At 37.8% G+C, this 13305-nt stretch overlaps 1 protein-coding gene across 6 annotated transcripts in view; it reads left to right on the plus strand.

Moving 5' to 3' along the window:
* Positions 1–6986: 6986 nt before the first annotated feature.
* The window catches only part of LOC107596662 (myosin-10-like), a 41913-nt gene continuing 35594 nt past the window's right edge, over positions 6987–13305 (plus strand). For all 6 annotated transcript variants that reach the window (XM_016287450.1, XM_016287453.1, XM_016287452.1 and 3 more), the window contains exon 1: positions 6987–7187. The gene's annotated coding sequence lies outside the window, so the exon portion shown is untranslated. The remainder of the gene's footprint in view (positions 7188–13305) is intronic.

Genomic DNA, 13305 nt, shown 5'->3' on the forward strand with positions numbered 1-13305 from the left:
AAGCCGCGTACTGCTACGGCAAGCACTAATCATATATTTGAATGTTGAGCAGCGAGCTCATTGGCTACCGATACAGGAAAGGACCAATCAGCTGTGTCATGTGATGATGTCATTAGGTCAGATTGAGTTAGACCTATTTCATGCCAGAATATTTTTGTAGGCCAACCTCGAAATTAGCATCACTCTGCTTCCCTCGAAAAAAGCCAACAGAATTTTCCATTATTTCAGAAAATAAGCTCTGTGACCAACAAAAGTTCATAATTCTTACATGTTTTGTTCACCATAAAAACCTTCACAAATGAAAACAACTATGAATGTCCACAACTATGAATTTTGAAGCCTAAATACAATCCCTAGAAGTAAAAAGCTAAACGTAGGCTATAAACGAACTACACCACGGTCGTATGACTTCAATGTCACGACGAACTCTTTCATTCTTCATTTAAAATTTAGAACGTTTGAGAATAGTTTGCAAGAGAGCAAATCTGAGAGCTTTTTGACCCTGCATAGACAGCAACGCAACTGCCACGTTCATTGTTGAATAAACATCCACACAGGAGTGTTTAAAAGCTGTCAGATGCCTGCTTTTAAATGCTCCCATGTGCTTCTGTGTGAGCGCTCGGTGAAGAGCATGAAGCGATGATCATTGTAGCCAATCACAGTCATATCTGTTGAGCGCGTGAACACATTGGCCTAACAGCAGTGTTTAAAGGTGTCATATGATGCTGCTAAAAAGAACATTATTTGGTGTAATGAAATGTGTTTATGCGGTTTAAGGTTAAAAAAACACATTATTTTCCACATACTGTACATTATTGTTTCTCCTCTATGCCCTGCCTTTCTGAAACGCGTCGATTTTTACAAAGCTCATCGGTCTGAAAAGCGAGGTGTGCTGTGATTGGCCAGCTATCCAGTGCATTGTGATTGGCCGAATACCTCAAGCGTGTGACGGAAATGTTACGCCCCTTAAAAAGCTAAACGTAGGCTATAAACGAACTACACCACGGTCGTATGACTTCAATGTCACGACCAACTCTTTCATTCTTCATTTAAAATTTAGAACGTTTGAGAATAGTTCGCAAGAGAGCAAATCTGAGAGCTTTTTGACCCTGCATAGACAGCAACGCAACTGCCACGTTCATTGTTGAATAAAGTCATTATTTTTGTTTTCTTTGTGCACAAAAAGTATTCTCGTAGCTTCATAAAATTAAGGTTGAACCACCAATGTCACATGAACTATTTTATCAATGTCCTTACTACCTTTCTGGGCCTTGAACACAGTGTTGTCAAAAGTACCAACTTTGGTACGAGTCTGTACTTAAATTTTAAAAATGGCCATTTTATAAACATCCACACAGGAGTGTTTAAAAGCTGTCAGATGCCTGCTTTTAAATGCTCCCATGTGCTTCTGTGTGAGCGCTCGGTGAAGAGCATGAAGCGATGGTCATTGTAGCCAATCACAGTCATATCTGTTGAGCGCGTGAACACATTGGCCTAACAGCAGTGTTTAAAGGTGTCATATGATGCTGCTAAAAAGAACATTATTTGGTGTAATGAAATGTGTTTATGCGGTTTAAGGTTAAAAAAACACATTATTTTCCACATACTGTACATTATTGTTTCTCCTCTATGCCCTGCCTTTCTGAAACGCGTCGATTTTTACAAAGCTCATCGGTCTGAAAAGCGAGGTGTGCTGTGATTGGCCAGCTATCCAGTGCATTGTGATTGGCCGAATACCTCAAGCGTGTGACGGAAATGTTACGCCCCTGCCATATTATGATGATGCCCTGTCAGGCCAGAGCGATGATTCAAAAACATGAAAACCCATTATAAACGAGGCATTCGTTGCATCCAGTGGGGACATAATTATGGATTATAATGACTTATACTGTCGTTTTACACGTTGCGTTGCAACGCGTTGCTTTGCATTATAGTCTACTCTCCCAGGATCAGGAAACGGTCCTCCATAAAATGTGCTGCACAGATCTGAATATTTCAGTTGAAGTGTTCTGGAACAGTGTTGTAAATACAACTTAACCACTGACTTCTAGTCATGTACAAAGTAGTTTCGCTTTCACAACTAAACACAGCGTCACACACGGCGGCGGATTTGACGAAAGAGGTTTGCGGCAACCACATGTGACGACCCCGGGCTGGACTCTGCTTCGTCCACGGTGAAAGCCGATCCGGCGATCCACAGCACGAAGTTGAAGTATTTCCTCAGCGACCAGCACAGATCAGCTCCAGGCATGACGAAGCAGATATCTAGTCATGTACAAAGTAGTTTCGCTTTCACAACTAAACACAGCGTCACCCACGGCGGCGGATTCGACGAAGGAGGTTTGCGGCAACCACATGTGACGACCCCGGGCTGGACTCTGCTTCGTCCACGGTGAAAGCCGATCCGGCGATCCACAGCGCAAAGTTGTAGTATTTCCTCAGCCACCAGCACGGATCAGCTCCAGGCATGACGAAGCAGATATTTGTCCTCTTTTGGAAGGCCAAACAAAGTAGTTTCGCTTTCACAACGAATCACACAGTGCCTTCACAACATGGCGGCGGCAACAACAATACTACAGCGAGAATAAAAGTTACGCCTTTTTTCTTTGCGTGAACATTTGGGCGGCGTTATGCAAATCTTCCCACATCGTGACATAGACATGTGGGGGCGTGTTAGAATGAGCCGTATGCCAAAGAATATCTCGATTTCAACATTAATTTGTGTTCCGAAGATGAATGAAGGTCTTAATGCCCGTTCACACCAAGGACGATAACTATAAAGATATAAAGATAAAGATATAGTTCTAAAAATCGTTCTCAATATTAAAGAATAGCAGAGTCCACACCAAAGCTATAACGATAAATGCAGAGAAACTATATTGTTGGAATCACTTTCAGAATGATTTTTTCCAGCTGATGAACGATAAAAACGGCTCAACAGCACTCAATTGTTAGCGGGAAATGGATGTTTTTAAAATTTCAGTACAGACTGGTACCGAAGTTGGTACTTTTGACAACACTACTTGAACGTGTCAGTTGCATTGCTGTCTAAGCAGGGTCAGAAAGCTTTCAGATTTCAACAAAAATATCTTAATTTGTGTTCCGAAGATGAATGAAGGTCTTAATGCCCGTTCACACCAAGGACGATAACTATAAAGATATAAAGATAAAGATATAGTTCTAAAAATCGTTCTCAATATTAAAGAATAGCAGAGTCCACACCAAAGCTATAACGATAAATGCAGAGAAACTATATTGTTGGAATCACTTTCAGAATGATTTTTTCCAGCTGATGAACGATAAAAACATTGACACCCAATCAGAATCCATCCTGCTATAACAAGCTTGAGAATTTAAAGCGGCAGGAGCGCTTAAAAAAAATAAACATGATATCGTTCGCTGGTGTGAATGCTAATATCTTTATCTTTATACTGTAGTTATCTTTATAGTTATCGTTCTTGGTGTGAACGGGGCTTTACAGGTTTTGAACCACATGAGGGTAGTAATGAGTAATTGCACATGAGTAATTAATGACAGAATTTTCATTTTTGGGTAAACTATCCTTGTAAGGATGACAGAACCAGAAGTTCAAAAATGTTTTTGGGTTTTAATAACTCATTCTGCTGACACTCTATACACTTATCGTACAGAGCAAAGTTTCACAAGACCAAGCACTTCACGGCTGTTATTGAAAACCAAGAACCTTTGTAAAGACCAAACGATGACTTTGCTGATTGGCTTTTATTTTGGGATGTGGATCTTTATATACTAGAGCTGCCATCTTGGACATTTCAATATTCTCTTATTCACTGTAATACAAGTGGCCTGTCTCTGTTGCAATCTTAACTGGTTTAGCAGTGCACCGTATTTAAATAAACTCATTGACACTTCATTCATTTTTAATGAATTCCCCCGAAAAGTAGGAGCTTATATATATATATATACTCATTGGACATCACATTAATCTGTCATCAGCCACTGTTTGGATTGTTGACTTTCATTTTTTTTTCTCTCAGTGTTTCATAACTGTGTAGTAGTAACTATGGTAAATTTAGTAACTAAGGTAAATGACTTATTACAGTCTGTAGTATTGTTATGTAATGACTGGGGCATTTTTCGTTTTTTCTGTCTTCCATTCATTCTTAAACAACCACACAAACATTCTGACCTAAAGCATGTTGCTGGACAGGTTTTTTCTTGTGTGTTTGTGTGTAATTAGTTTGCCGGCGGTGTGCCTTTGAAAGTGAGCCTGATTGTTTTGAGGTTTTAGGGAGCAATGGAGAAATGTAGGTTGTATTATGCTGATGTTACATGGCACAGATGGAATCTGTAGACATTTCCCACATTTTCTATGATGATTTTTTTTAGAAAAATCTATTTAAGTCTATATATGAATATGGTAAAATGTGTTAAATAGAGCTGAGACACTTGCCAAGTTTTCATCCAAGTATTTTTGCTAAAAAAGATTTAAACGATAATTCAAATTAGGAAAAAAAGCAAACATCGAATCAATGTCTCTTTGCATAACTGACATATTATTATAATTATGTTCTATTTTTTTATTTTACTTATGCAACTGTTTCATCAGTAAAAGGTCAACTGGAAGGAGACAGCATTGTAATGCAGTTTCTTTTAATGCATTTTAACAATAAACAGTGCAAAAAGTGGAAGAAAACTTGGCTACAGTTATTGGTAGCTGCATGCATAATCATATTACACAAAAATATGTATTAAAATAATATGCAAAAGTTAGGAGTTGTAGAACATGTTTTTGAATGCAGTGTTATTGAACAAAGTCTCTTATAGTCAGCAAGGCTGCATTTATTTGATTAAAAATACAGTAACAACAGTAATATTACAATATAAAATAACTGATTTCTATTTGAATATATTTAAAAATGCTATTTATTGCTCTGATATACCAAGCCATTTGTTTTCTTCTCAGAAATCATTCTAATATGCTGATTTGGTGTAACATCTCTTATTATTATCACAGTAGAAAACAGTCGTGCTGCTCAATATTTTTATATTATACATTTCCCCTCAGGTTTATTTGAATAGTAATAAAGTTCAAAATAACAACATTTAATTTAAATATAAATATGTTGTAACACTGTAAATGTCTTTACTGTTTACTGTCAATTTACTACATCCTTGCTGAATAAACTATTAATTACTGGCCCCAAACTTTTGAACAGTAATGTACATTATACCTACGCTTAAATATATGATTGCATAGCATTACTATCACAGACAGCTTTGTAGATATTTGGCCAAATTAAGTCATACAAATGCATATTCATAGTCGACAGAAGATAAAATTGTCTCTGTCTCTCAAGTTGTGTCTCTCCACTGGTGTAGTTTTAGGTGTGGACTAAAATATACACACACTCGACTGAACCCTATCACAGGTTAAACTTAGGGCTATGTACAGTTGTTATCTTAGACATTGAATCTTAGACATCTAGCCCTCTATTTGAATAGAAAATATATCCCCTTATTTGCTATTGTCATCTACTTTTAATTTGTCTGTTTCTCTGCACGTAAGCTTGCTTGTTTATAATTAGTCTTCATGACCACAAAATTATTTTTATAGGCCTGAGTACTGTTGTTAGTGTGTGTGTGTGTGTGTGTGTGTGTGTGTGTGTGTGAGTGCTTGTCTGTCAGTCCGGCTACCCTAGTTTGACATCTAACTGGACCTATCACTTGCATTTTGCCCTCATTTTTGTTTTCTAAATTTCTAAATACTAAAGAAAAACCATCACCCTGACGAATTACCAGATGCTTTTATCACTCCATAATTCAGTAATGCCTGAGTTCACCATGGCATCCAGCGGCTCATGTTCTATTTTGATTTATTCTCTAAATGCAGTTATGTTATTGGTCAATCAGTGTCCAGGCCTCTGTGCTGTTCCTTTGATACCATTCACACATTACTACTTTGTAAGACAGAATGTGCTTCATGGACAAGTGTAGAATAATAAAAAAAAATGCTTTCTTGACTTGTCTCCCACATTTCTATTCGTATTCCAAATTTTTCTCCTAATGTGCTTAAAAAAGTACGAATTTTTATAAGGAATAACTTATGAATAGTAGCCTATAATTGGGTAATGTCAGTATTACATATTAATAATAACAACACGTTAATTATTGAATTAAATGAAAATAATAATACTATTAATAATAATAATAATATATGCTAAATGGTAATTGTATTTATCAGTTATAAAAATGGTGCATGTATGCTCAATTTAAACAGCTGTAATCATCTAGAACGTTTCCGACTTGTGTAATTATTATTTTAGTATATTAATTAAAAATAATAAAATAATCATCATCATCATCATTATGCTTGATTGTCATATTTGTCAATTTTTCACATGTTATGTAACTATTATGTCAGTAAATAAATAAATTATATGCTAAATGGTCATTTTATTTTGTATATTGTACAAATGGTGTATTTGTGCCCAATTTAAACAGCTGTAGTCACCTCAAATGTTGTTCCATTTCTGACTACAATTGTTAGGCGCGGCCATCCAGACCTCTATCTTCAGACTCCTCGGCATTAATGCGGAATCTGGGGCGTCCAGCATCGGGGATCATTCTCGCGTCACACAGACAGACACACTGCGCTGCTGTCAACAAAGAGAGCGCAAATCTCTACCCCACCGCGCGACAGTTCTGCAGCGGCACCTGCTGCTCTTCTGCCATTGGCCTGCTGCCACGTCAATCTAGACAAGCCTCACCCATTCCACGCCATTCATTGGTCGTCCAGCTCTGTCAATCTACCCGTCGCGCGTCTAATTGGCTGTCGAGCGAGAAGCTGCCAGTTCAAAGGCGTGGCCGCTCTGTCCTATTCACGAGGCGGGTTTAAAGGGATAGTAAGGGCTTTAATTAGCTTCTATTTTCTGGAGGGCGGGATTAAGCTTGTAAATCCTAAACGCCATTGGTCAATAGCGAGGAAGCGTCGGCGTTTTGCTGAAGTCCTCCGTTTGCCACCACTTCGCTTTCCTGTCTGTTTTATTCTCAGTGTGAATGAGTTTGCGGCTTCACGGGAGCGCTGTAATGTGAAAAGCCGCATTTGCACTATTAGTACTCTCACACTAGAAAGAAAAGCACGAGAGCACGTTTCATTTCTCTTCACATCTCTAGTCATATCCTGAGAGTGGATTAACACATTCAAGGTAAGACACGCGTTGTCTTGTATTATGTCCGTATCTCCTTATTCTGTGCCGTGCGCGTGATCATGTTTCAGGGTTATAGGGCCTCGAAATAAAGCCGAAAATGACACCGGAGAGGGACAGCCCCCCCAAGAGTGTGTGCATAAAGATCTGGAAGGACCCCGGCATTAAAATGCATTTTAAAAAACAGCCACGTCGCGGGCACATTAGCACGCATTTGCAGTATCAAAACGTTTTATGAATTATGTATTAAGTCTATTCAAATAGCACGCTCTCTGAGAATCAAGTGAATAGATATATAGTAAATAATTCAAACGCATACAGAGACAAAAATGTTTCATCTTCATATGCAGATACAGTCAGTAATCACCGTTAAAGGGTGTTTCCCTGAGCCATCTTAAGAAAGTATGAACCGTTCCCTGCCGTTCTTCCATGCTGCATTAAGAGGTGCTCTATTTATTTGTCACATATAGCCTAATGCCCGAGGTGTGCTTTCTCCTCTTTGTAGGCTATTGTAGGTCTTCTATAATGAGAATAGATCAGCTTTGCTAGACATACACAGAACAGACGCGAACAGCTACCGGCGCGATGTCTCAAAACCTAGTGCACTACCTAGACAGCATTTTAAGGCAGCTAGACGCGTTCGCTGAGTCAGACTGGAACGCGCCTATAATACACCAAAATGCCGTATCGTAATTATGTTTCCGGTATTGTAATATTATGATAAAGACGATAGCGCGTGTTTGTAGCTTTTTGCCGCGTCAGGTGCCGAGGATCACCCAGGCTAATTCTTTTAGTTGGTCTCATCTGTTTATATACATTCTTATAACACTAGTCAGAAATGAAAGACCAGCATTAAACTACCCTAATTTGTGCATATGAGTGAGAGAGAGAGAGGACAGTCATGCATCTGTCACAGCCAAATTTATATATGAACTGCAGATACCCGTCACTGCTCTAAAATTCATACTGACTTCATTGTCTGTACAACAGAGAAGTCTTCTGTATGAATATTTTTTATCTTATATTTTGGAATTATTTTGTTAAAAATACTGTCACTTTATCCTATTTTTATTGTTTAAAAAAAAATCATATTTAATGCTAAACAAACAATCCTTCCAACAAATACACTTACAATTAAAAAATTAATTATGAGAGAGAGAGAGAGTAAAACAGACAGAACGAAGGAGATACTCCCTCATTCTTCTCATATTTGTCGTGCACAAGCGCACACACATTCAGACAGGTTCACCTCTTGTGAGTAAGACATTTAAGTGATCTCATCATCTCTGTGAGAGTGTTGAAGGGTAAGGTGTGTAACCTGGGTCCATACTTTCCTGTGTAGTGAACACATGCACCACACAGATATTTAGGGGCAAATACCATTATTTGATTGTCAAACATTGAAAAATCCATATAGATCAAACGCCAGTCTGAATATTGAAGAGCATTTGTCTGTTATGGCACTGCATCTTACATTTTGCAGTGAGATTTATCATAGGTAATTTGGAAGTTCATCAAAGTGTATGAATTGTTATGTGGTGGATGCTGCCAACACACTTATAGGAAAACACACCCAAGTGATTGACATGCATAGACTAAACCAGCCAGCGTTTACGATCACTCTGTGCTCTGTGGAAATAGCTCTGAAGCCCTCTGGGGAATTTTGAGGACTGGGACAAAGAGTAGATGACAAAAAAAAAAAAAGGAAAAAAAAGAATTCCGCTAGTACATACACATTCCCTTTGTGTTGCACAATCTTAGTCAGAAAACTTGGAAGACTTTACATTGGTGAAGTTCCTGCTTTCGTAACGAAAGGTCTTGAAACAGCGTCAGGGTGAGGTCACTACTGTGTCCAGTCAAGCAGGCTGTATTGCCCACAGGCTCACAGCCTCCTCCAGTGCCTGGATGTCACAACAGAGTGCTTTATTATGTAGCCTAATTGATTTGAATATGGATTTATACTGTGTATAACAATACTCTTTTAATCAGGGAACCTGTTTATATGAGCGATACTGAAGAGCAGAATGGTTTATGATGATCTTCTTCTCTAGTGCACTCAAATAAAAAGAAAGAAAGGTGGAAGAGATGCCCTACCCCAATAGACCTTAGTCAGACTATAATTAACTTTTGACAGGATAGAAGATGTACAGTGTGATCACTGGATTTAAAAACAGAACTTTTGTTCAGCAACTTCAGCTGACAAAATGTCTTTTCGAAAGAAAAAACTTTTTAGTGGACACAAACTATAAAATATTTTTTTAAGTTGTGAGCTGTGGAAATTGCACGATCTAGTGCCTTTTACAGTGTGTTCTATTGTAACACTGCCTCGTTTTCATCCGCATTAAAATTCAATACAATTCAAGCCTGACATGTCATCAAGCCTCAAATTCTGTTATTTCTGTCAGGGCCACTGTCGTCACAATGATAGATACTTAGCATAAAGTTTGGTTTGGCGGTATGGTTCTGTTCTGGGCAAAAACCTCCCTGCCCATCCATGCAGCCTGTCATGAATGAGCAGGGAGTGCAGCAATAATACCCCCCCTAGGGTTAACAGAACAGAACAAGGCAGATATCATTAATGTACTTGATATTTAAGTGTAACACTTTATTCAAGATAAAGGAGTCTGATTAGCAAGGAATATCAGAAAGCCAAGTCCTGACTGTGGCGAAAGGAGGAGCTGGGGATGGAGGGGGGTAATTTGCTCCTGAGCAAGCTGAAAAGCTGCTGAATAATATTGAATAGAGCTTATATAGGAATGCCGCGATAGGTGTCGTATTCCTATAGGTAGATGTGATCAGCTGAGAATCAGCTGATGCAAGCTTGACTCACGTGACCTGCCAGAATTAACGCTAACGCTTAATTTACTCGCCCTCATTTTGTTCCAAACCTATATGCCGTTTTTCTTCTGTATGAACACAAAAGGACACATTTTGCAGAATGTCCATGATGCTCATTTCCATACAATAAAAGGATGAATGGGGATGTGAAAATTATGTCTTTGGAGTGCCATAAAAATAAGTATTTATGACTTTAGTGCTGTATTGCAAACTTTACTTTACATGTAGTACATACATTATTCTAACTATTAAATAAATCTTTTTCAAATCATGACTAATTTTCTTGATGTTTATGTATATTTTAAATGCATATCTGTCTCTCTTGCAGTGCAAAACAGTCTGCTTTACTATTACACAGATATACAACTATCACATTAAGATGACCTTTATTGCTTTATTGAACTTATTATTATTGCCCCAGTGTTGTTTATATCTGTATTTAAAGTAATTTCAAAGGCTATTGGGTAACACTTTATTGTAGTGTCCTTGTCACCCATGTTATGTATTTACTATAGTAATAACAGTAAATATATATACATAATTAGAAGCAACTAGCCATAAACCAAACACTAATCCTAGCCCTATAGTAAGTATGTTAATTACTATTACTCAGTACTTAATTGTATAATTACACGGTAACAACAACACCTTAAATGAAGTGTAACTGGTTATTACTTGCTAACATTTACATTTACATTTAGTCATTTAGCAGACGCTTTTATCCAAAGCTTCTTCTTAAAGAGGCAAACAGACACAGGAAGTGGTTGTAATACCAAGTTTTTAGACATTGTTCAAATAAGTACAAGCTAGAAAGAGAAGGAATAAATAAAGAGAGAGAATATATATATATCATTTTTTATTTATTTTTTTATGATGATGATGATGATGATGATGATGATGTCAAGTAGCTTCGAAAGAGATGAGTTTTCAGCTGTCGCTTGAAAATTGTCAGGGATTCAGCATTCCGGATAGGGGTGGGAAGATCGTTCCACCAGCCAGGAACGGTGAATGAGAATGTTCTGGAAAGTGATTTTGAGCCTCTCTGTGATGGTACCACGAGGCGTCGCTCACTAGCGGATCTCAGACTTCTGGAGGGGATGTAGTGAGCGGAAGTAGGCGGGTGCTGAGTCTGTGGCTGTTCTATATGCAAGCATCAATGTCTTGAACTTGATTCGAGCCGCAACTGGTAGCCAGTGCAAGGAGATAAAGAGAGGTGTAACATGGGCTCTTTTGGGCTCGTTGAAGACCAGTCTTACCGCTGCATTCTGAATCATTTGAATCAACTAACAATACTTGATTAATTGCCAAAATCATCTGCATATTACTCGATTATCAAAATAAACAATCAATAACAATACATTTTTGGAGCTCCACATTTACCATCCCTATTCACTTTTAATAAAGAGAGCAGCAAGGAAATTCTGTGTAACCTCTCCTATTGTGTTGCAGGGAGCAAAGTGGGTTTGAAACATAAGTCTTGAGTAAATGGGTGAACTATATCTTTTATATTTTTAGTGTTCAGCTAACTTTAAGATGTAGTCCCCCACCATAATGCGCTAGGTTATAAAATGCAATGATGTAGAATGGGCTGTTTGATAGTATACGTCATGGATTGAAATATACGATCTGAATGGCCTGTTTTTTTCCTGTAAGGTTAGACCTCATTTCCACTATTTGCTTTCTGGCCTGGTTGTCACTTCACCGATCCATCAAATTCAGAACATGCACTTTGTCCCTCTATCCACCTCAGACACACATGCATTCAAGCACATACACACACTAAGAGGAACAGCACTGCATCAAACACGTGAAAAAAGGCCAAGTGTGTCATTTCTGTCTGCTACAATACTTACTCCTTTCCCAGGTTAACATGCAAAGATAATTATAAGTAAGCTATTTAGGTTGATTTCCACCATAAGTCTAAACACTTTGGTGGTATAAAACATTGCTCTGATTTAACCAAAGAGACAAGGTTTAGCTGGTTAGCATGGTTCTGCTAGCTGATACTGGTAGTTGTAACTAGACCATCTGGCTGCAAAAAGCTTTTTTTTTCTCCATAAACAGCCATTCAAAAGGGATAGTGTATTTTGATAGAAAACGTTATTTTTGCAAATATCATGTAAATTGGAAAACTTGTTATGCCTCAACATTACCCATTTCTTTTTTGCGAGCTCTAAAAAAAATGCTTGAAATTAATTGCATTTGGGCTTAGTAAAATTTTCTATTTATTTTTAAAAGAAATTCATAATTTTTACTTAGCAAGGACACATTAAATTGATCAAAAGTGTCATCACATGAAGAAATTACATTTTAAAATATATTAAAAAAAGAAAACAGTTATTTTAAGTTGTAAAAATATTTCACAATTTTACTGTTTTATTGTATTTTAAATCATATAAATGCAATCTTAGTGAGCATGAGAGACTTCTTTCTAAAACAGTAAAAAATCTTACCGACCCCAATTTGAACTAACTTAATAACTTTTGCCTTTCACACCACAGTCATTAGCATCATCATGATGTGTTTTTCCAGCATCCATGGAGTAGTATTAGCATTAGTCACATTTACATCTCATGTGATTTTCTCAAACAATCTAGTGGAATTGAGAACACATGAGCAACGATGGCAGATATTGTGTTCGCCTGCATTAGCCAAGCAACTGCCATTAAAATAAATAGGAATGCTAATGGATAGCTCTCTCCAGCTTTGAGCATCCCAAACAGCCTGACAAAACATTATTGGTTCAACAAATAGATAAACTTACTTTTGGTCCGATAAGTAGATGGGTGAAGTGTTCAGTAAACTATATGTTAAAGGTGCCATAAAATGGAAAACTGTATTTACCTTGGCATAGTTGAATAATAACAGTTCTGTACATGGAAATGGCATACCGTGAACCTCAAACACCATTGTTTCCTCCTTCTTATGTAAATCTCGAGAATGCAAAAGACCACTGAAAAACAGGCAAATCAGAACATAACACAGACTGTGATGTTACAGTCGGGATCACTAATAGTTACGCCCCCAACATTTGCATACACCCGCCCATGTTCTATGCCAGCCGCCAGCCGAAAATGCACAGCCGAATCATCAGAAGTTCTGCAGGTATTGTGAAGAAACAAGCGAAGATAATAGCGAAAATGGCAGATCATGGAAATAAATGTTATGTTGATGAGGGATCGGTTGGTGTCTGTATTCAGAAAGGCACGGAAAACAAATAATGTGCATTCTAATAAAATAACACGAGCCACTAAAGGGACATGGTTAGCTGCTTGCTAGC

Source organism: Sinocyclocheilus grahami, unplaced genomic scaffold, assembly GCF_001515645.1.
Source record: "Sinocyclocheilus grahami isolate Dianchi unplaced genomic scaffold, SAMN03320097.WGS_v1.1 scaffold222.1, whole genome shotgun sequence".
Lineage (NCBI taxonomy): Eukaryota > Metazoa > Chordata > Actinopteri > Cypriniformes > Cyprinidae > Sinocyclocheilus > Sinocyclocheilus grahami.